At 42.4% G+C, this 23,618-nt stretch overlaps 1 protein-coding gene and 1 long non-coding RNA gene across 3 annotated transcripts in view; both read left to right on the forward strand.

The window, feature by feature from the left end:
- mcu (mitochondrial calcium uniporter) overlaps window positions 1–23,618 on the forward strand; it is a 62,872-nt gene that overhangs the window by 243 nt on the left and 39,011 nt on the right. The gene's annotated exons all lie outside the window — the stretch shown is intronic.
- Window positions 125–21,683, forward strand: LOC119495686. Its single transcript, XR_005208533.1, has 3 exons — window positions 125–1,049; window positions 19,863–20,022; window positions 20,273–21,683. It is a non-coding gene; the product is annotated as an uncharacterized LOC119495686 (long non-coding RNA).

The raw sequence follows: 23,618 nt of genomic DNA on the forward strand, positions 1-23,618 counted from the left end.
AGCAGGCGTTGCTGGACTGGTGGCGGTGGTGGTGGTGGTGGCTGGGCTGGCTAAGGAAGTAAAGCTAACTAGCCTCAAGATTTTCCGTTCATGTCCTTTTCTTCACATTCACGGAGAGGTGAGGCAACCAAGATGAGTCATGATATCCCAAAACCAGTGTCGTGTTTTTAATCCCACAGTGGGACGTGGAGCTTTGAGGAGGCAATGCAGCTTTTTTTTTTTTTTTTTTTTTTTGTGTGTGGTTGAAGCACATCAACACCCCTACTGTCACTAGCCTTCTTCTTCTCTCACACAAAGCCTCTTATATCTCTGGTGTCCTTCAACTTTGCAGGCATATTTTTGTCTATTATAGTGGTTGTTGTTGTGTGTGCAGTTCAATGCAATTGTTAAAAGGTGTGTGTGGTTGTTTTCTGCAGTGGTTTCACGACAGAAGAGAGGATGGGTTATTTTTGTGCTGGATGTTTTTTAAGGCTGGTTCCTCCTCATCTCTGCTTCTACATAGTGTGTGTGAACTGCAGTCTGATGCAGCAGCAGCAGCAGCAACTCAGGATAATGAACCCAGAGCTACAAAGAGAAACTACAGTTGTGCAAGAGGGAGAAGGAGTGATGTTTTATTCATGCACACATATGAGAAACATGGAAAGCCCACACTTAAATGGATGATGTCAGACTCTCCATGTTCCTCCCCTCCCTGTGGGTGTTTCCCCATTCAAGCTGGGGGAGATCCTGGGTTTTCCTGCAGGTTTTTTTTTTCCCAAAATCACACTCTATAGCAATACATGCACAATAATGCTCACAAATAAACTGGAAGTGCTTACAAAACTGTCACTACAGTGCAATAGTTTCATATCTTGTTCCTGTGCCCCTGTGACCCGCTCCCTCTTGCTGAAACTCTTGAGGCTTTACGGCAGCGGCTGCTTGAGGGAGGAGGAGGAGGAGGAAGGAGGGAGGGAGGTGAGGCACAGGATGGACTTGAATACGAAAGAATGAGGAAGTCAATGCAGCTCAGGGCAGAGCGTCCCCTTCACTGTAGCTAGGAGTACTGCTGCGTGAGTTCTCCTTTACCACCTCTCTCTTTGTGTTTGTCTTGTGATCACCTTTCACCTTTTTTGTGTTTTTCTTCCCTTTACACAAACACTCGCACACTTGCCACAGGCCATGTGAAATTAAATGAGGCTCACCTTCCTGTGAGACAAGCCGGCCCGGAGGTTAAGTAGCTGTCAGGATAGACTCACTTCGGTCCACAGTGTGTCGCCCACTGTGAACTATTACAATACAGCACATCTACCCCTGTGGAGAGGTAATATTCTCCACCTCTTCTACTATTTAAGCCGTAAATGATTTAACAGGACGAGTTGTGTCTCAGCAGAGTTGGCACTAATACGTTTTCATTTCATTTCAGTCTGCACAGGTTGTACTTTTGTTTGCCTGTCATAGTGTGTCTTCGTCCATCCATGCACTGCTCCTGCGGCTCATAACTCCTGTCACCGTGTGACAGCCGAGCTTCTGTAGTCATTTGCCTTCACTGCAGTGTGGGAACTCTCTGTTTCTAGACTTGTGTCTATAAAGCTGCAGTGGGACACACACTTATGAGTTGTTGCCATTAAGCATGTAGCGTCTGATCGCGGGGAAAAAGACACAAATATGCTGTCTCGAGCTCCATTTCAAGCAGTGAGCAGGCTGCTGCTTTAATAACGTGGTGCAGCAGACGTGATGGGTCAACTCTCCAGGGATGCAAAGCAGCAGCCCGTGGGCTCACATTTAACCTGCACCGGATTACTATTGAGTCAGCTGTCATATAAAAGGCTGCCGTTTTGAAGTGTGGCGGGGGAGTTTGAGTCATTGTGAATAAACAGTCCTTGTAAAAGGGTTATAAATCACAGGTTGAAGTTGGGTTTTCTATAATATGAGCACACTGAGTTAATATTTCCACATGTTGTGTCTAGAATATGGCGGAATTAGGGGGTGGGGAAAAATAATCGGTTCACCTATGTATTGCAATTTTTTTTACGATTTCGAAATAGATTTTTTTAATGCCAGAATCGATATATTTGCTTCATTTGAGTCGATGCGGAGATAGAAGGAAGTTACCACTTTTATTGTTGTAGTCTGAGTAACGTGATGTCATATCAGTTCCACATCCGTCACCAAAACAAACTACAGAAAGAAGAAAACGGCGGGGGGTCCATGTGGATACGACCTGCACCCTCACATTTTAAATCCAAAGTGGTAAACACTACACATAACACTTTGACATGCGGTCAAGCCAGCCGTCACTCGTATCTCCGTGGTCAACTCGGCTGACGCCACAACAGTAGAGCACCCATATACTGACATTTATGTTAAATACATTCAAACAGCTCCGATGGAGCTGACCATGGATGTATAAAGAAAACCGAGCTGACGGGAGAGCTACAACAGACTTGGTGAAGTTAGTGGAAGTTTAAAAGTGTGACTACGTCCGTTTTTCAAAATAAGGTGTTAACAAAGCGAACTATATACAAAATACATATATGGAAATAAGATTGATTGGATTATATTCACCAAAAGTATAAAACATTACATGTCCCTTATGAATTATAAAGAAAATACCACTAATTTGTGAGGGAAATGTCTTTAGTCTTTGATTTTTGTGTTGGTGGAAATTAATTAACAATGACTGATATATTTGACTTCTGGACATCTCTGACTGTATACATGCTGAAAAGCAAACATTTTTACTGTATAATTGTTTCCAAAGTCCCTAGAAGTGTATGATTTAACTTTTTCCCATGGTCTAAAAGTTAACATAAATCGTATTGTAGAATCCCAATACTTAAAAATCGCAATACAGTACATATCGAATCGGCACCAAAGTATCACGATAGTATCGGGAGATAGGTGTATCGTCCCAGACCTAATTTCCATATGTTGTGTCTAAAATATAGGGTGAACTAAAAAAATAAAATCATTCTCTTTGGTTATTGATTTCCATTTAATTCCGCCACGTTAATTAAAGCAGAGTGGTTGGTGTCTTTTGTCTTTGAGGCCAGGGGGTCGAGGCCCGCTCCTGGCTTTTAATCCAATCAGCGTAGGAGTAAACTAATTTATCCCTGCTGCCTTCACAGGCTCAGTACTGAAGTTATCCGGATTAGTGTGATAAGAGAGAGTGACTGTCAGCTTGTGGCTGTTGTCTGTTTGAACGGTGATAAGATGGCTGAATGATTGATAAACTTGTCCAAACAGGCGGTTTCATTAACGTAATCCAGCTCTTTATGGACAAACTGGCTCTAAATCCATTTACACATTGTTATATCTATAGGGGTATTGTATGGAGGAGCAAACTTTCTGACATGACATGATGAATTGAATGTCACATTAGCTGTCATTCATTCAGGGTCAAGGCTAATTAATGATTTCATTCTTCACTTTGGAGTCTGATGATTGACAGCTGTATGGCCCTCTCCTGTATGATTGGCTGTTAGAGGTCTATGATGACAACCTGCATGTCTGTTCTGCAGATCTTATCTCATCATGTCTGGTACCTCTGTTTGAGAGGAACCTAATAATCTCTGGCTGCACTGTTCCATCTCTTCATTGATATTAGATTACTATCTGTACACAGAGGCAGTTTTAATGGGCATGAAGTGCAATTTAGAGGGTTTTCTTTAGCGGGTGAGAAAATTGATCGTTTTCCTGCGGGGTTTCATACACTCTTTCTGAGGCAAAGTGATACGATAGAATTTCAGTCACTCAAAGGTACGATTACACAAATGATTGATTTGGTGACTGAATATTCCATTCAGTCCGTATACCATGTCTTTACATGCTTACATTTTCCACATTATAGCATGCAGTATAATCTGGCTTGGGTAAAGTCGCACAAGCTATACAGTATGAATAAACTGCTTTATGAATTTGTTTTTGCTTTACAGCTGCAACGATTAATCGATTAGTTGTCTGCTATTAAATTAATCGCCAACTATTTTGATAATTGATTAATCGGTTTGACAAAAATTCTCTGATTCCAGCTTCTTAAGTGTAAATGTTTTCTGGTTTCTTTACTCCTCTATGACAGTAAACCGAATATCTTTGAGTTGTGGACAGAACAAGACATTTGAGGACGTCATCTTAGGCTTTGGGAAACACTGATCGTCATTTTTCACCAATTTCTGACATTTTATAGACCAAACAAAGAATTGATTAATTGAGAAAGTAATTAACAATCAGCAATGTTAGTTGCAGCACTAAAAGATTAAGTTGCCAGCATGATTCAATAAGATCAGGAATATAATACTGAACAACTGAAAAAAGGTTGAATGCAATATCACTAATTTGCACATTGGTCTCGCTGAGTCTGGTCTTTGATCATTCAGAAATTAACTCAGAAGCATGACAGTGTAGCTCTGCTATAAGCCAGCTTCATATCTATCCCCACTAAAGTTGAACAACTGAGTCAACTACTGACTGCCCACCTCTTCAGTGTTTGAATTAGTTCTAGCTAGTGGGGCTGCAGAGCAATGAACAGGAAATAGAGGAGAGACAACCAATCTTTTATCGCCATGCGGGCATGTTAGACCAAATGGCTGCATTTCCCTTGACGTGTTCGCCCTTCTGGAGGACTTCAGTGCCCAGTAAAATCTCGAATGTGTGTTTGTGTTGTTTGCATGGGGAACGGCTTCCCAGAAATGAGGCCATGTTGCTCCAACATCGTATCCTTTGTTTTGTTAGTAAAGCGCAGTGTGTCCCTTTTATAGTGGTACTGCTGTTTGCTCTAGTGTTTGTGTGTGGGCAGGGGGATCAGGATAAAAGGTAAGGTGAAAGGTGGGCTTTTAGTAAACATACCGCAATTCAGAATTTGATTATCAAATGAGCAACACAAGATACTGAAAGATTATTGGTGGTGAGCACACTGAATAATACAATGGCACTCTGATGTTGTGTAATCCACCATTCTTGTCATTTCTAATTAAGAAAAACTGTGGAGAAGTAGCCTAGTATTGTGAGAAAAACAGATACCCAGTTAAACAGACAGACTAGGGTACTTGGGCATAATAAGATAGGGTACTGTAAGTCATGAACCACCACGCCTGCTGGCATCTACTGGCAGTGTGTAGAGGAAAATGTCATGAATTGTCTCGCCATCGTACAAAATGACAAGTGTGCGTTGTCATCTTATTGCGGTGATGAAATGCTGACGGCTTTAGTGGCTGTGTTTCTGACAGAGCTCCTGTCAGCTCAAGTGGCCAATCACCCCGGCGAGCAGCAGCCACAGAGTAATTTCCAATGTCTGCTATGGTCTGGAAGTTGTATGGCCGCCCTGGCAGGCGTTCGCCACTGAAACTGAGAGTGCTGCATTTGTTCTGCTGACATTTTTCTACAGAGTTTTCATCATCCTTCACATTGTTTGCAAGGCCTGTGAGATGGTTGAGCTGAGATGGGCTTCATAGGCATCCAGTGTTGACATACAGTAGTTCTAGATGAAATAAGCATTGAATATAATGCAACTTTGTTTTTATTGTATAGTGATAATCACATTACAACATCTCATGCTTCTACTGCAGGTATTTTCACATGTGCCCCATGAACAGCTGTGAACTTTCCCCACTATATGACTGCATCTTTTCAGTTGATTCATGGGCATACTTGGCTCTGCTAGATCTCCAAACACATGCTCGTGCGTGCCCTGTTCCCCTGTGCTTTCTTCTTCTATTATTTCCCTGTGCTCTCTGAGTCCCGCACCTGCTCAGCAGCACGGCAACCTTTCTCACGCTCACCAGCTGTTTGCTCCGTGGTCAAAAACAGAACTGTATTGGAAGGTGAACCGGTTTAGTTTCAGTATTTTGTATTTCAATTTATTTGTTATTGGCTGTGTGGCAGCATCAACCCCAACTGTCTCCTTATATACATTACAGTTATTATATTAATGCTTCATCTCCTTGCCAGACTGACGGGCCACATGCGTCTCTATCTGCTGTTCACTCTGGAGATGCCGCAGCATTGTAATGGATGAGATTATTGTGATGGACAAAGACCTCATTAGTACACCGGGAGGGATTTCACCCTTGAAGTGGTAAATGACTGGTGAACTTCAGCTGTTGGCGTAGACTAATTAGCTGCTTCCCATGTTTCTGTGTGGCCCAGCGTGTCTCCAGTCGAGTCTGCAAAGGACATTAAACTAGGCCAACGTGTGTAATGTGATGATGGATGGAGGCAACGCTTGGTTACCCACCCCTCTCATCTCTGGGACGTCGGGCTGGGTGGCGTCGTCTGCCAGGAGGGCAGGTGAGGCTGCTGCTGGTACCTGAAGGTCACCAGCAGCAGCACAGCCTTTCATGCCATTTGATGTGCGATTGGGCTCATTATTTTGACAGCAAAACTAATCTGTGGCAATGCTGGGTCCAAATGAGCAATGTAAATTGAGCTTGGCAGATTTGGCTTGTATGAAGGTCAGCTGTGCCCAGATCTGTCAACAAATGTGTGACAGTTATGGGTAAGTATTTCCAGATTGAGGTGTTCTGGTGTCATTTTGTGTGGGTCACTGAGTCTCAAGACCAGTTTGTCTCCACCACACTGAGACGAGCACTGCATCTATTGCATTTCTGCTGCCAGAACAGTTTCATAGTTTCATATAATGAAGAATGTGGTCATCTTAATTCTGCAGTTTAGATACTGTATGTACTACTTGTGTTGTTTGGGCTTCTATGGACTTGAAAAGCTTGTTTTTATTCATATTAAATTTTGATTTACATAGAAAAACCTTGGTTGTAAATTACACAGGAGCATACAAAATTACAACGGAGGACCAATATGAGGGGCAGAGAGTCAGTTATGTCTGCAGGCCAGAGTACCGTTAAAATAGGACGACCTTGAATTCAAAACAACCATTATGTGAGTATGCTAATATGTCTTACCTGAGTGTACTCATGTGTGTCCTCCTCTCTTTTGTTGGAGGTGTCCCCCTAGTACTGGCTCTTCTCAAGGTGCCGTCACACCTAAATCCTCTCCTCATTCATTTCCACGAGAAAGAGGACGAGATGTATTTGCTTCCTGTCGCCTTGTTTGCAGAGTTCAATTTGACCGAACTTCACCCTGGAAAATATCAAGACTCTCCAATATGCAGCTAATTAGCGGGGGGGGGGTCGACCTCTCTTTCAGGAAGTATTGATTGTTTATACCCTTGTTTATACAAGTTCATAGTGAATTAATACAAGAAGCGGCAGTAGGACGGATGCTGGCTGAATGCAGGGACATTGACGGTGACTAGTAATAATAACAATAATAATAATAATTTTTATTTATATAGCACTTTTCAAGCATAAGCACAAAGTCCTTTCCGGACTAAAAGATTTACAGAATAAAAATTAAAAATCAGAAACCCATGTAAGCCCCCCCCCTGTATGACATAAAAATGAGAGCGCATACTGTATATCGAGCAGCACTGAGCCCAAACATAAACAGATGGAGGTGCAAGTGCAGAATAAAAGAAATAGTTCATATAGGTAAGGTAAATAAGCTCATATAAAAAACAGGTGACATTTAAATACAGGAAATAACCTCATATATAAAAAAATAACATGCAAATATCAGAAGTGATCTCGTATAAAGCAGATAAAGTGTCAATAAAAGAATGAATTCAAAACAGATAAAAGTGCAACTTATATAGAAATGCATATAGAATACTAAAACAAACACCATTTTAATATGTCATGACAGTAAAGTTCAAACAAAGCACCATAAAATAGTCATATAAATAGGAAACATGAAGCGATGCGATAATGGAAAAAAGAAAACCGTGTTAAAGTGATGGTAGGCAGAATGTTTTTGGCATCATTGGGCAAATGTTCCATAATAACCTTTCAGCATATTGTAATTCAAGTGCTCTGAGAGATAACTAGACTTCTGCACCTCCTCATGGATCTGTTTTCAGGAGGGGAGGGGAGACTGGCCAATCACAGGTCATTTCAGAGAGAGAGAGCGTTCCTATTGGCTGCTCATCCTACAGAGGCGGCTGTCAATCACTCACGAACTCCGATCAAACGGTCAAACTAGACAGCACCTAGTTTGACCGTCTGATCATTTGATTGACAGCTGCTCAGAGACGGCAGACTCCAGCTCGGCTCTGATTGTCAACAACATTTCCTGTCTCACCTGTTTTATTCCCAAAGCACGCAAGTAAATATCCCCTTGCTAGGTCAGGTCTGTCCACACTTTTTCTCAGAGGTAAGACCTTGAATCGCCTCTGAGCTGCAGATATCTATACATGTATAAGTACTTGGGGGAGAGCAGGCACATTGAATCAAGATTAGATAGACAGATTGATCGTGTGTCAAGCTTCTCATATCAGCCCTGTTATAGAGCCGTATTCTCTGAATCCATTCTGCTCCCACTTATCCACATTGCTCTGCTTTATTGAAGTGAAAACAATATAGTATATGGCATCTGTCAGATCCATAAATTACAATTGTGCTGTTTAAAGCAGAAAACAATCATATCAGGGCAGGGCAGCGAGAAGAGAGTCCTCGCTGTGAGAGAGGCAGCGGGAGAGAAGAAGAGACTGGCTCAGCTGTCAACAATGAAGCAGCATCTCTTAATTGGAATTGGTAACAATGAATGTATGAATGAGTCCTGCTTTCCTGACGGAGTGATGGCTGTGAAGTTGCTCAGAGGAATGTTGGTATTGTGTGTGATGTGAGGATTTCCCTCGGCCTCAGTCTCACCTCGTTCACTGGGCTGCTTCTCATTACAGCTTCCCCATCTCACTGCCGGCAGAACGGAGAGGATTATTGCACATGTCTAACTGCGGTTTGCTTCGAAATTGGAGAAGACCATTACCCAGTTTTAAATTAGTAGTTACGTAGGTAGAAAAAGATGCTAGCTCAAGTGTTAAACTTATTTTTTTTTTTCTTGGTCGAGCTGCCGCTGCCAACTTCAGAATAGCTGTGAATATCAGCACCCGCCTAAATATAATGAGCACAATTTTTAGAAAAATGAATCTAAATGAGATCTGATGGTGAAACAGGAGCCTCTAAGATCACCCGACAACTGATTTGAGTGTAATTGCTCTGTAAATTATTTATGCATGCATATAAGTCACTCAGAAACTCTGTTGGAGGATAATAAGTAATACATTACTGGGCATTCTGCTCCATTAGGTTATAGTTTAACCCAAATAGAATACAACACTCATTGCAGACAAACCTTGAAAGGCAAATAAAGTGTGCAAATTACTAAGCAGTTCACTTTCAAAGGGGACCCCTGCACACTTAAACAAGGCTAATGGCACTCTAATCCCCCCAACCCCAAACACACAAGCTCATAAGTAGTCCTTTTGTTCCTGCTAGATCGATGTACCGGGTTGATGGCAGGAGGGCTCGACATTTTCAAGTTCGTTACACCTTTTTTGGCCCGCTGATTTGAGAGTGTCTCCTCTGATAAAACCAGCTGATCTCTGGGGACAAATGAGGATGCTCTGCTGGAATGGAAATCTGCATGCTTCTTTATCTGCGTGGTGAAAACACACTGGAGTTGGGTTCCCAGGGAAATGATGGCTTTTGCTGGTCATGTATGGAGACCTGTGACATCACCCTTGTGTCGAGGTCATTGTGGTCAGCGGGCAGACGCGTGTGTCGACCTAAGAGGACTTCTCTCTCCATGGCGGCTTAATGAGGCGTGGTGCCAAGCAGCCTGCTGTTTGTTGTTTCTTTTTTAGCATCGGCTCACTTTGCTACCCTGGGTGTGTTGGCAGGCATTAGTTCCAGCCGTCATATGAGTGAACTTGAATATATATATATACTACTGCTCCACGCTTTGTGCCAAGAACAAATCAAAAGAAGCGTGCAGCTTTGAAATGTCTCCTTAAAGGGTATTTTAGAGGAAATTGAACACGTCATCACACATTTTCGCGATCAAAGCAAATCCAAAAGAAGTATAAAAAAATAGTCTAATTTGTTGATAATGGCGTATTATCTTCTCCACAATTTTTAGGAATGCGATTTAAAGTCATTGTGGATTTTTTTGACCGCTAATGGTACTAAAGATTGCTTTATGCACATTTAAAGCTTCAGTAGGCAGAATGTTTTTGGCATCATTGGGCAAAAACTCCATAATAACTTTTCAGTATATTGTAATTCAAGTGTTCTGAGAGATAACTAGACTTCTGCACCTCCTCATGGCTCTGTTTACAGGCTTTAAAAAATCTGTGACGGGAGACTTTGGCCAATCACAGCTGTACTATAACATGGTTGGTACCAATAGATTCCTTCGGTTTTTCTAGTTTCATATGGTACCAGTATCTTCACTCTAGCACCATAACACCCTGCTACAACCTTGTTGCGTTAATGCCTTAAAGAAATTAGTGGCGTTAAAATGAATTTGCGTTCACTTTGACAGCCCTATAATGAATACAGTTTGCAGTGAAAGTCAAACAGTTACCAGCTGGTATAGACGTTTAAACGACAGTTGCGTATATATAACTACGGTTCTATGTTTTGAGGCTGATCGCCGGATGCAATATCTAGGCATTAAAATGACTGAAGACGACTCTTTAACTATGGGTTCACATACGCGACGAAAAACAGGCAAAGGGCTCCTTTAAACATGAAACAACTGGGTATTTCCGAAGGCACACAGAAACAAATGGTCGCCTGGCAGCTGCTCAGAGATGACATGCGGTCTGAAAGGTCATGACAGGAAACGGCATGTCTGACACCCACAAACAACATAGCACACTGGAGTGAAACACGCTCTGCTGTCCCTCTCCCTTGTTGTGTCTCCAGGAGCTTCCAGGCGCCTTTATGCTGACTCGCAAAACTTTCCCTGTATTATCCCTATTCGATTTCCCAACAGCAGCCTACTGTCTGCCTGAAACGAACTGTCTGTCTGTATTTTCTGAATGATGCTTCTGACAACCTCATTACACAACCAGAAGTCAAGAACCGAGATTGATCAGACTCTGAGCACATCCAGGGAGTCAATGAGCCCCAGAAAGCAAGACTCTGTGTTTCGGCCTGGCGCCCAGTTTGTTTGCGCTGTAATTACCCAGGTTGTAGCAGCGCCAGGGTAGACACAAGCACACGGGGGATTCACCATGGAGAAAACAAACAAATATGCACACCTCTGCTGCCAGACAATGGACTCTAAGTCCCATTGTGTCATTTGTAATGATTAGCTGGACCAGAGGGACAAGCCAAACATGTCTCGCTCAGGTCACGACAAGCTCCGTCGTGACCTGAGCTTGTGTTTTTTTTTTGTGCTTTTTGTACAGTTTTCTGCCACTCTGCAAGACTCTTAATAGCTTCTTTGTTGATAGGAGGCCTGTCTCCTCTGACTACTTATCTGCTGGTTTTAAATGAATCAGGGGTCTGAGCTTTGAGCCTCGTCTCTTTTAATTAACTCCTGTATCACCACAAGTGGATCAATGGCTGGAGGAGACACGCGTGGACTAAGCATACCCGTTTCAGAGAGTTCAGTGGGGAGGGGTCAGATATGCGGTAGGGTGGTGGTGGTGGTGGTGGTGGCAGCGGTGGTTAAGGCTGCCTTTTGCTGCCTCAGCACTTTGGAGCCTCGTTCACACCAACCAATCATTTTAATGTGTATATGTTTGGACTGGAGGTTTTGTCCAGATATCCTATTAGAAGGGTTTTTCGCAAATGTTGCTGTGTCTGGGAAATGTATTAATGTAGTCTTACTGTTGACTGACTGCACTGCAGTATATTTTGATTTAACTTTTCCATTCACATACACTGTGTGACTTAATCCTAGAAGCTTTTTTTGTCACAAAGCAGCTGTACATCATGAGAAAAAATGATCTGTAGCATCATGTATTTTCCATATCTACTCTAAATGGTATAATATGACTGTGCAGTCAGTGCAAATAATGAGTTTACTCATTGCTGATCATGTCAAGTTGAAATTACTGGACTATTGATGGATTGAAAACTGGTAACTGGTGACAAAATTCTTCGTCTTCAACTCTACTCGAGCTGCAACAATTAATGGATTATTTGTCAACTATTAAATTAATCGCCAACTATTTTCCTAACCGATTAATCTTGTTGAGTATTTAAAAAAAAAAAAAAAAAAAGTCACATTTTTTGTGATTCCAGGTCTTAAATGTGAATATTGTCTGGTTTCTTTACTCCTCTATGGCAGTAAACTGAATATCTTTGAGTTGTGGACAAAATAAGACATTTGAGGACGTCATCATGGGCTTTGGGAGACACCGATTTTTCATAATTTTCTGACATTTCTATACTGTGATATTGATATGTGGGTTGTAATATAGTGTAAATGATCTCTAAATTTCAATTCAAGTTTATTGGAAAAACCTACCTGAAAAATCAAGGTACTTTACACTGTAAAACCTGTAAATCTATTATTGGCATAAATCAGTCCTGCCCATTAGTTAGTTTGTTTATTTGTTTATTTGTTTCACACACGTAAAAAACATTAAATCCAAATTACATGAAAGAAATATAAATTATGTGCGAGGGTGTGGTAGAAATAGCCATTGGTTTGCAGCATTGACCACAATGAACTAATACAACCGGGATCACTACCTCCATTATAAAGTGTATAGAAAAATCTATCTTTTAAAGTTGAATAATCTATATTATTGTCTCACAAATATACCTATATTGTCATTTCACCCAACTTTACAATTGGCCATTCCATCATAGCCTATTCTAAAACCCTGTGCCCGGTGTGTTAGTGCCGTTCTGCTTTCTCGTATGTGAAAGTCAGTGAGGACTCGGAGGGGACCATGTGTGAGAGATGCAATCTTGTCTCCGCTCAAAGGCACCTCCGGAAAGTAAATTGCTTATGTAAATAGCTCCGCTACTGTAATCTTTTGTTGATGAGGTCTCTGAAGTGACAGCCTGACATGGGAGATTTTTTAATTCTTTTGTTCTTTGGGATTAAACGAGCATTTAAGTCTTGACTCACAGCGGTATGAAGGCGTCAATTTAAGAAGAAACATCCAATAATAATAATAATAATGGCAACAGCACTCAGATATGGTAGTAATTAAAATGATGGTGACTCGTGGACGGTCTCGTTAGCGGCCGGAGAGTGTTTTTGTTAATGAGAGCCGACAGTCCTAATTGTTGTTCTCGGTCATTGAGTTAACGCCATGCTGTTTTCGAGGAGCTTTTCTTTATGGTGCAACTGCAGCGTGATATTAATAAGCGTGACATTCATGTAGGCTAATGCTAATTAGCGCTATCTGTGTAATCGGGGAGGGCTTTTCCCTCGGGCTCCGACAGTGTTTGCAGTGTTTTCTTTAAAGGCACTGAGATGGATTTCTTTTTTGTTGCTCAGTTAATAGGCTGAGACTGTGCCGCAGGTGTGCTATAGCTGTACGAGTCCACCTGAAATGAGAAATATCTATCTTTATTTACTCGTGCATGTGCGTGTGCATGCAGTGTACCTGCTTGCCTCACACCCTTTTCTTGATAGAGATAGAGGAAGAAGCTGTTGACCTCAGAAACGCCTGTGGTTTCCTCATCCTCATTCCACACACGGAGGTCAGAAAGCAACGGGCCGCAGAGTCCCACGACCTTCTGCCAGAGACGGTTAGTGATGACCCTGCTGCCCGCTGTCTCAACGCTGCTGTCTGGCATCAGACGTGAGCGCATAACCTGCGGGGCAGACCTGGCAACACACACAAGCTTCTCACAGCTTCACACACACATGAAGCCTGCTCCTTTCTCTTGTGAGGGTGTTTTTTGTCAGCCGTTTGTGTGAACGCTTGTTCAAAGCCTTTGATTTGAAATGAAGCTGTGAGCAAAAAAGACAGGCAGCGTTGAGACACTAGACATTTCCATTCTCACTATACTGTTACTCATCCTTTGCCAGCTAGCTTGTGCCCCACCGTTCTATAAATAGGATGGAGGAGATGGTGGAGAGGAGACTTTGTTGGAGAATGCATTTCCATGGAGACGGTCGTCATCGGGCTTTGGCTGTGTGATCAGAGAGCCGTTGTGGAGGACAGTATTCTGGGCTAGTTTAGCAAAAAGTATGTATTTACATTCTCTAGCATCAGGACAGTGTTGTCATAGCAGTGTGTGAAAACCAAATGACAACAAGTTTGTTCCTCTCTGCTGGTTGCAGAGTCGACTCCAAATTCTGCAGCAGCAGCAGCTTCCCCATTTTGCTTGGGAAACAACATGTTATAGGCTCCTGCAAACCATTCTGTTTGTAGTTTACATCACTCTGCTTTGCTTAAAGGGAAGTGTGTTTTGAAGTGGGGTTGTATGAGGTATTTATCCCTAGTCAGTGTATTACCTACAGTAGATGAAGGGTCGGCACACCTCCAGTTTGGAGAAGCTGCCTGGAGTAATTGCACAGATGCTAAGCAATGTACTTCTTTGGACGTGGGCCGGGAGCAAAACCTATTTGAGTTGTTCCGATACCGATACCAGTTCTGAAATGCGTCTGATACTGCCCAAAATTCGGGATCGGGTATTGGCAAGTGCGCCAGTCTATGCCCCGATCCAATACCATAATCTATTAACCCAGAAAAAAATCAACTTGTTTTACCGGAAATCAATTCTTCTTCTTCGTTCGTTATTTGTTCATGTTTTTACAAAGGGTTTAAACTGAGTCAGGCCATACAACAAAGATAGTAATCATATCACATCCATATATGGTCAGTAGTAAACAGCTGTTTAGTAATAATAACAATTATAACTATATATTGTTTTATCACACTGCATTGATACTTGATATTGGCCAATTCCGCAAGTTCAAGTATCGGAATTGGTATTGGGAAGGAAACATCTCTATGTAAAAGAAAGGCCCACTTAAAAAAATCAATATCAGTTTAAGAGTACGCTATATTTAGAATATTTTCACTGCTTTACCTTGCTGTCACACAGCCCTTTCCGATGGGGAACTGAAGCCGTTGTATCCATCTATGCTCTCACCAAAGCCACCAGACTCCATTGAAAAAGCTTGTAATTTTACCTCGCAGAACACGGGGGTTGCTGATCTACCGCTGCCTTGATCGGTTAGTTTGTTTGCTGGTTTCTTTGGCGAGAGCATAGATAATGGCTTCAGTTCCCCGTCGGAAAGATAGCCTGTCTCAAGGCAAAAATATTCTAAATATAGCGTACACTTAAACTGATATAGATTTTTTTTAGCTGGACCTTTCCTTTAGGTGGCTAAAATATGTTTTTTCTGCCGGCCCCGTTCACAGCAGCACATTGCTTTGCTCACTGTCATCTACTGTAGGTAATACACTGACCATGGATAAGTAACCCACTTCAAAACACCGAAACTATCCCTTTAATACCACACACATGCAAAGACAGTCAGACTCACAAACAGCAGATTGAAATCTTATGTTCATAGACCAGTCTCTGAGGAGCATCTGAGGCTTCACTGGAATCTCATGACCCACTGGCAGCCTGTATGAGTCATGTGAATGTGTCTGCCCCCACTATAATTGTACTCCATTATGTTGCTCTTAAGGTATGTCAAAGTGGCCACATGTCCAGCACGTGACAGCCATATTGAATTATTTGAATGTTTTTGCTTCAGTAGTTTCCCTGTTCTGCTAATGTGGGTAACGTAGTGTCGTCTCCAGGGTATTGATCTGGGTGGGGCTTTTCCTGTGGCATTGGAATACAAGAAGTGCTGTTTCCACTGTGCATATGAAAAACCTCAACTGATATCATATATCTGACCCAGTTATTTGTGTCTCTTCTGTTGCGTTTTGCCTGCTGTGCAGCCCATCTGCAACAGAGCCCCATATCTTCCCTGTTACATGCGCAGGGAGAGGACAATTATCTGCTTGTCAGAGAAAGGTTACCAACTCATTCCTCCATACACCCGCTGCATGGAAATGCTTGTCACTCAGCCAGACAGTTACCACCAGGTATCAGCCTGGTTGTTGATTTCCCAGGGAAAAATAGATGAGCAGTGAGGAGGCAGAAGAGCTGAGCTTAGCATCGGAGCGGATCAGTGATTGTACCTCCAGCTGAGCTTTCAACCTGCACTGCCAGCCCCTTTACTGACCCGGGTCCTGAGGGGAACCTTGGGGGAAATCCCAACCTGAGCATGAACTGGATGGGAAAGGGAAAGGGATGGAGGGAGAAAATAAGCAGCGGTATGGAGAGGCGAGAGGGGGAGAAGGTTAGGAGTAACTCCTTTTTGAATGGCTAATAGCAACAGGGCTGTTTTGTTTGCAGCCTTAGGCAACGTTTCTAAAGTTACAATGTATTGAGCTGTCTTGTAAATCCAGGTATTTTACACCAGCATTAGGAAGACGTGAGAAATTCTCCGTGCAAGAAACCAAGGCCACAAAGTGCATGTGTAGGTGAATAACACAGTTTGATTTTGAGGTGAGAAGAGAAGTAAATACACAGGTTCCTGGAGCTTTTAAAAAGTCCTGGCGCTGCTGCTGTTGCCTGGGTAACACTTTGCACACTGAAAATGTCCTTTTATCCAACAGAGAATTGAAGGTTATCCATCTCATTGTCTCCTGTTCTCTGCTTTTTTATACAAAAATGGCCTCTCCATTCTTGACATCGTCTCATTTAGCAGGATACAATACGTTTTTTTCTGTGCAGACATGCACTCAGTAGAAAGCTTTCTTCACAACTCGACTATTGGGTTACCACGCTGCCCTGCACTCTTCGCTTCCTCCCATTCAGTCGCCTCCTTGGAATAAATGCAACGCTACAGTGCACAGGCAGCGGCAGTGTTCATTCCAGTCTTAAATTATTGAATTGCCTATGAGGCTTTCCTTCAAAGTTATACTTCCTTTGATGCAAAATTGAATATAAATCATTATTTTGTCAAATATAAATTGAAGACAGTTGCTGCTGCTCAATTTTTATCTTATTTTGCAACTGTCACAAAAACCCACCGGGGAAAATGCAGTCTGTTGCTTTATTGCCATTTAGTTCATAACTCTTCGAAACCCTGCGCTCAACTGACATCTTCCTACGCGCCGAAATACATTCTGCATGTCTAAGGCAGTGGGAGTGTCAGAGTAGGAGCAGTCTGCTCAGATAGCCTCATACAAACACACTGGAACTCATTGATCACAATAATGGCTGCCGTGCTTCCTCAGATTCAGGTGGAGCAAAAGTTACGAGACTACTGCTGAAATGAAAAACAGAAGAAGAAAGGATATTATAGTACGTGTACTGGCAACCGTGATCAGGACCTGTGATGCGAGCATGGCGGTTAAATGTGAAGGCACAGTGAGATGATGTCATGGAGGTTTGACGTTCACTCAGTAAGATAACAGGTAATCAAAGGTGATAGCGGCGATCGGTCAACGCCCTTAGCGATGCTTCACAAACAGATTCCTTGCAGTGGTTTGCTGATGGAAACCTTTTGATGTGAAGGAGCAGCACAGCGTGCTCCGTTTGCATTAATAATATCTGACATACAGTAGCTCTTAAGCGGGGCCATGATATTGCAGGTCAGCGCAGCTACTTCCCGATATGTGTGCAGTGGAAATGATATACAAGCTCACCTCCCAATGCCCACAGCTCAAGTAATCATAGACTGTATATAAGAAGTGGACGTAGTCACCGTGACATCTTTCAATGGTTTGTGGACTTCGGTTTCGAAGCTTCGAGTTCAGCATTTTGGCCGTCGCTGTCTTGGTTTTTTGCAACCAGAAGTGACGGGAGAGGGCGGAGCAAAGTACAACCGAACGCTGAATAAGACATTTTTAGGCAACTAAAATGTTACAATTAACTGTCATGAACTGACAACACACTATGAAAGGGTTTAAGTTGTGAGACGAAAACGCAGACAACTCCCAGACCGGACAACGCTGTGGTAGCGACCACGTTCACTTCTTTTTGCAACCAGAGAATTCGCCTCCTGCTGGCTATTAGAACAAATGCAGGATTAAGGCACTTCTGCATTGGCTTCACTTTTCAGACCCGTAGGTTGCCTCCTGACTATAATTAGCCGGTTTAACATTTAACATTGTAGGTGAGAGAGAGGACAAGCCCTTCATTAGAGTGGTGTGGGTGCTGAGTGGAGTGGAGGGTAATCCTGTAGCCCTCAACCCCTCAAAATCAGTTAAATCTTTGAAATGTAAAGTGATTATTAATCAGCCGATAAACATTATAATATCTGATTTGAATAGATTATAACTGTAGCTATACATGTGTAATCAAGGTATTTAACACAGACAGAACAGCCTGTTAAACACTTGTATTCATATTAGACTGATTATCTTTCTATGTGTTGACATGATATGTTGCTGTTGGGATAGATTGTCAAAAATGGGCAGAATCACTGCCTCCTCTCATACCACTGACCATCTCCTATGCTTCATCGTATACATAAAAACTTGCCCTTATGGCACACAGCTAACCCTATCCTCCATTCCACCAGAGACAAATGTCAGGCCCGTAAACATTTGATTGATTTGTGTGGTCGACTAGAGTTACAGTACAGGCTCAACTTGTAGTCTTAGATGAGCTGCAGTGTTGGGAAGCCGGTCTCCAGACTCTTCATCAAGAGGCTGAAAAAAGTAGGTAGGATCTGTGCTGCTGGTTGTATAGCATGAGTTACCTGCAGAGACACAATGTGCAGACATTGTGCCCTCTGTTCTCATGCAGCAGCTGACTCTTGTCAGCAAACTTCTTCCTATTCTGAGACCCACAGTGTGTGTGAACACGGGAATAAAAAACCCATTGCTGTTTCTGCTGGCGATGTAGAATTAGAGCCACTTAGTTTGGGAGCCCGACAGTACTGAGCGTAAGCCATATTGTACTTAATATATACAACAGTTGGCTGTGTTGGCTGATTTTCGACCTAATTGTGTAAACAAACAGTGAACGACGGTATTGACTGAAAATGTGCCCTTTTCTGTTCCAATATTGTAATTTAACACCATTATTCATATAGCTTTGTGTAAGTAGGTGGTTCTTGCTATTTGTGGCTTTCACTGATGCTAAGAATGAATGCTTTGTAACGACTACACACATCGAGAGACCTGCAGACAAGCAGAGACACACACACACTCAGACAGTATTTTTTTCACGCACAGTCCCTCCTCTCCTCTCTGATGCTCGTGTCTCTCTCTCTCTCTCATGTGCTTCCTCCCCTTCACGCCCACGCTTCTACTCTCTCTGTGCCCGCCGCTGATCATCAGCTTTATCTCCGCAGCTCGGTATAGGACGTATGAATGTGTCTTTTGTATGAGATAAAGCAAACGGCACATTCCGTACAACCTGTTTGGTTTCCCCCCCTTATCCATCCATCTTTTCATTAAAGCTTTACTCTACTGCACTTATCTTCCTTACATCTTCATATGCAGTTCATTCTTGTTTATAGGACCTTTTTTAAAAGTGTGATCAAGTCAGCAATGCTTGTTCTGACATTTCCAGGCCATTCCGGCTTTCCAACAATTGTTCTGGCGTTGCTCTCTCCGCCCTTCTAATCTTTATTTGGATAACACCTGGGGCAATGAATCAGACAAATATTTTTATGGTAGACTTTTTTTTCTTTCTAGCATTTGTCAGCTTTTGTTGCTGCCTGCACAGCCCTCCTATACTCTGTCCTAGTCTCCCTCTCTTGCTTTCCCTTCTTCGCCTGTTCTCCTCCTCTTATAGTCCCCGAGACACCTGGGGATGAAGCTGCTTTGTTGCCGTTTTCCATTATGAATGAAGGCAGTTTTCAGCCCGCCCATTCATCTCCGCTGCGGCAGGAAACGCTAAGCTGTCAACCTCACTCTCCGCGCACCCCGCCTGCCTCCACGGACCCCGTTTGCGTACATGTGTGTGTCCCACATGAACAGTGAATAAATGGCAGAGGGGTTTGTACGTGGAATCACGTTTCCCCGGTGATAAATGGTGACTGTGTAGCCCTCTCCTCCTTCTGTCTGGTTTATATCGGTTTTGCAGGAACCCTTGCCTGCGGCGTGGCTCCGGTACTTTCTTTGTCCAGCCGTGCAGCAAAGCTCACGCAACCACACAAATGTCCTTGAGAGAAGAGGTCGACTGTTGGGTTCACTATGATGTGGATAGTTTGAGTCCTGCACATCCCCTCTGCTTACCTGGACAGGTTATTATGATCCTCCTGTCTTTAAATGTCTGCCCATCGTCAGGGAACATCCGGGGAAGCCCTGTAATTGGATCAGTTCTCCCTATAGCTATAAAATACTTTCATTGGCCAGTGGTCACTCAGCACCAGTGTTCACCCTGCGTGTGCAGGCGCTGGGTAACAGGGTGTGCTTAATGTGTTGGAAATTTCATTTAACTCTCCTCTTCCCCTCTCCTATCTCGCCCTCTTCATCTCTGCTCTCGGTGGCCAGTGATTGCCTGCAGCCTCCCCACTTTCTCCTTCTCTACCCCCACCATCTCCCTGGGGCTGTCTGCCTTTCTCCTACTAGTGAGGGAGATGCAGAGAGGAGGGCGAATGAGCAAGGCGGGAAGAAGAACTGAGAGAGAGAGAGAGAGAGATAAGGGAATGGGCAGAGATCAGCTAGATCAGAATGTGAATCACTTAAATTGCACAATAAATGTTGGTCATTTTGGTGCAGAGTCATTGAAAAGTTGCAGCTTTGCCAGAGACTACAGGACTCCAAAGAGAAAGCATAAGACAACAGAGTCATGTCATTCTCTCTGCGTGCTCATGCAATATTAAATAGCTGTGTGCATTTGAATGCACATGAAGACAAGAGGATATGATGTAGATAGAAATTGGCCATCACGCATCTCTTTTTCTCTTCCATTTACCATCTGCTGTGCTGGTTAACTCACACAACTGGGAACAAATAGCATTCCCATTACTTTGCGCACAATTATCTCTCAGCAGCTTACACACAGACACACACACACACACACACACACACACACACACACACACACACACACACAAACACAAGCCATGTTCTGACACCTGCCTGACCCCTCGGTCATGTTATTGCTATAACTGAGACGCTTGTTAAAGCCCTGTGGAGGATCCAGTGGTTATTATTTCCCCTGAAAAGCAGTTTACTGGCCTTTCACCATGTACAAGACGGCTTAAGGTGTAAGGGGACAAGGAAAACGTTAAATAGGCTAGTGGTCAAGGCATTCACGGAGAATTGCTTTTATACAAAATTCTCCATCTGGATTCACTGAGCTTTTATTGTGGTGTGTTGAATTAATTCAAGGTATTATTTTTACACTTTTGTATCGTCTGGCCATTTGTAAAGCAGGTATCAGTTGCCAGAAGGCCACCGTAGTTCTCCGACATGCTTGTGAAATTGCTGTAATTAGGAGAAACCTACTGATGCAAATAGATGAATTGTAATCAAATAAACCCCCTTAATGTATATTTTGGATGTTTTCTTTCCACCAGTCTGAAAGAAGACATGTTATGGAAGCATAACAGCATGAAAAACAATGTTTTTGCCTCTAGTGGCTTCACTTGAGTTGGTCCTTTTTATTTGTTGGAATTTCACCCTGCGGTTACGGGATCAGTGGAGTTGTACATTATCAACTGTTTCCATGCGGGGAATTATTTTCAAAATGAAATTGTTGAAGCTAATCGGCTCTTGGGTAGACGGCTCTGAAAACACAAGGCCTGACGCCGCCTTTACAGAGAACACCCACAGGCCTATTCGACTGCACAATCTTCCACGGAGAAGCCCACTTAAATTAGCATCTGTGACATCTAAGATTAACCATTAGCCAAACAGAGCTGTAAGATATGTTGCATCAGGAGACATCTGAGTCTTCTGGCTGCTTGCTGATGAGTCGTTTCCAGTAATTAAAGCTGCTGCTGGGGGGTTCACGTCAGTCCAGGCTTTGGGAATGTGCAGAGGTGACAAAATGTTGGAGTCTGGCCCTGGCTTGGAGCTCATGTAAACACTCATGTGTCGCTGCGGATCAGGTGGCACTCAGGTGTCAAACACATCACGCTGACAGCATGCGAGGCATGACGGATAAAGAGCTGGGGCGATTGGAGGTACCCGAGAGGACTGCGAGACTGCCGTGCACCACGCAGAATTTAGGTTTGTCTGTGATTGGTGGAGATTGGTCTCTGAACAGCAGCAAGCTCATAACACACGGTGCCATTAGTCAATCAGTAAATCAATATCTGGTAGCCAGCGGTCGCTTATTTTCTCACCATGACAAGGAGTGTGAAGCATGTGTGTCACATGTGATGTGGCTGATTGATGCATGCCATATCATCCAGAATGAAAGTGACGTGTCTCTGAAACATACATTTCTCCTAGCAGTGTCTTCCACACGCTCTTCTCTTGAGCTAGTTGCCGACTGAGAATGTCCTCATGATAATAACAAAGTTTACACAATTTCTTGTATCATATTTATAAGAGTAGATGTTCTCCAAAAAAGCACAGAAGCATTGTTGGAGAGTCAGACTGGCAGATTTACTTTAAAATCATAATTAGGAGTGGGTTTCAAAGTAAAACTGAAACAGTTCCTCTGTCCTTTTTTGGAATAATTCTACTTTAATATGTTTTAGATATTAGTGGATCTCCTGTTGCCACATCATCAAATAACAAAATTTATAATTTTGTGAAATAAATCAAATTAAAACTGCGAATAAAAATGTATTCATATTATTTATAAATATTATTATATTAATTTATAAATACAATGAAATATACCTTTCTATTAAATTCTTACTTTTTGTAATTGAAAAAGACAGAAAAATCATCATCTTTCCATGGATGAGCACTATATGGAAAAAAAGACTTTTGTTACCCATCTTTGTCGACTTGGTTCCAGGTCTGTGAATCTTTGCTCAGATTTTTTCATCGATTCAAATGAAGTGAAACTGACAATTGGCAATGGCAGTTCCACGTGATTATCAGAGTACTGACATGCAGGATACTTTAAGCAAGGCGATATATTATGATTTTTAAATTCTAATTTTAAGAAAACTGTCATAGTATAAAGAACATACCGCCATATGCATGAAATTTGAGTAAAAAAAGTTTATATTTCTATGCAATCAGAACAATGGGATCTGCATTTATCACAGTCCCTGTAACATCCAACATCATAGCATTACTGAGAGACAGCACATACAGTATCAATTGCAAATGAAATAAAGTACTGATTGAGTTACACTTTGCAGGTAAACTGTTAATCAAAAAATCAATACAGTGTTTTTGAGAATCGATACAGGATCACAAAACACAATATTGCGATATTCAATATTTTCTACATGTGCTTACCCCACTACTGTATACGCTGTAAAATATCAAGCTGACTATATTATGCAATTGAGAAAAAAATATAGTGCTACATACGAGCTATTAGGAACTACATATGTCTCACCCTAGTCAGTGGTGAATGCTTGAAAATGTATTTTCTTCTGACTATGTTATAATATTGGATGTTTTCCTGTTTGTTGCATTTGAAGATAAGTCCGTCTCCTCACCTGTTTTTTGCTTATTGTGTTTTATCCACAAAGAAAAGGTGTTATTCGGTAGGGACTTAACCAGCTGGTGGCTTTTGTATCAGGAGAATAAGGCGGTGTATCTCGAGTGTACTTGTATACTATTCTGTCTGATTGTACTCGGTGTGTTGTCGGTTGGTATCTAGAGAGAGCAGCTGTTGTCCTCTGTGGCAATCTAATGAACAGAAATAGACAACGGCCTTCCCTCGCTGGGTCACAGCAACTTCTTTCAGAAACAACTC

This window comes from Sebastes umbrosus, chromosome 10, assembly GCF_015220745.1.
Source record: "Sebastes umbrosus isolate fSebUmb1 chromosome 10, fSebUmb1.pri, whole genome shotgun sequence".
In the NCBI taxonomy this organism is placed as follows: Eukaryota; Metazoa; Chordata; class Actinopteri; order Perciformes; family Sebastidae; genus Sebastes; species Sebastes umbrosus.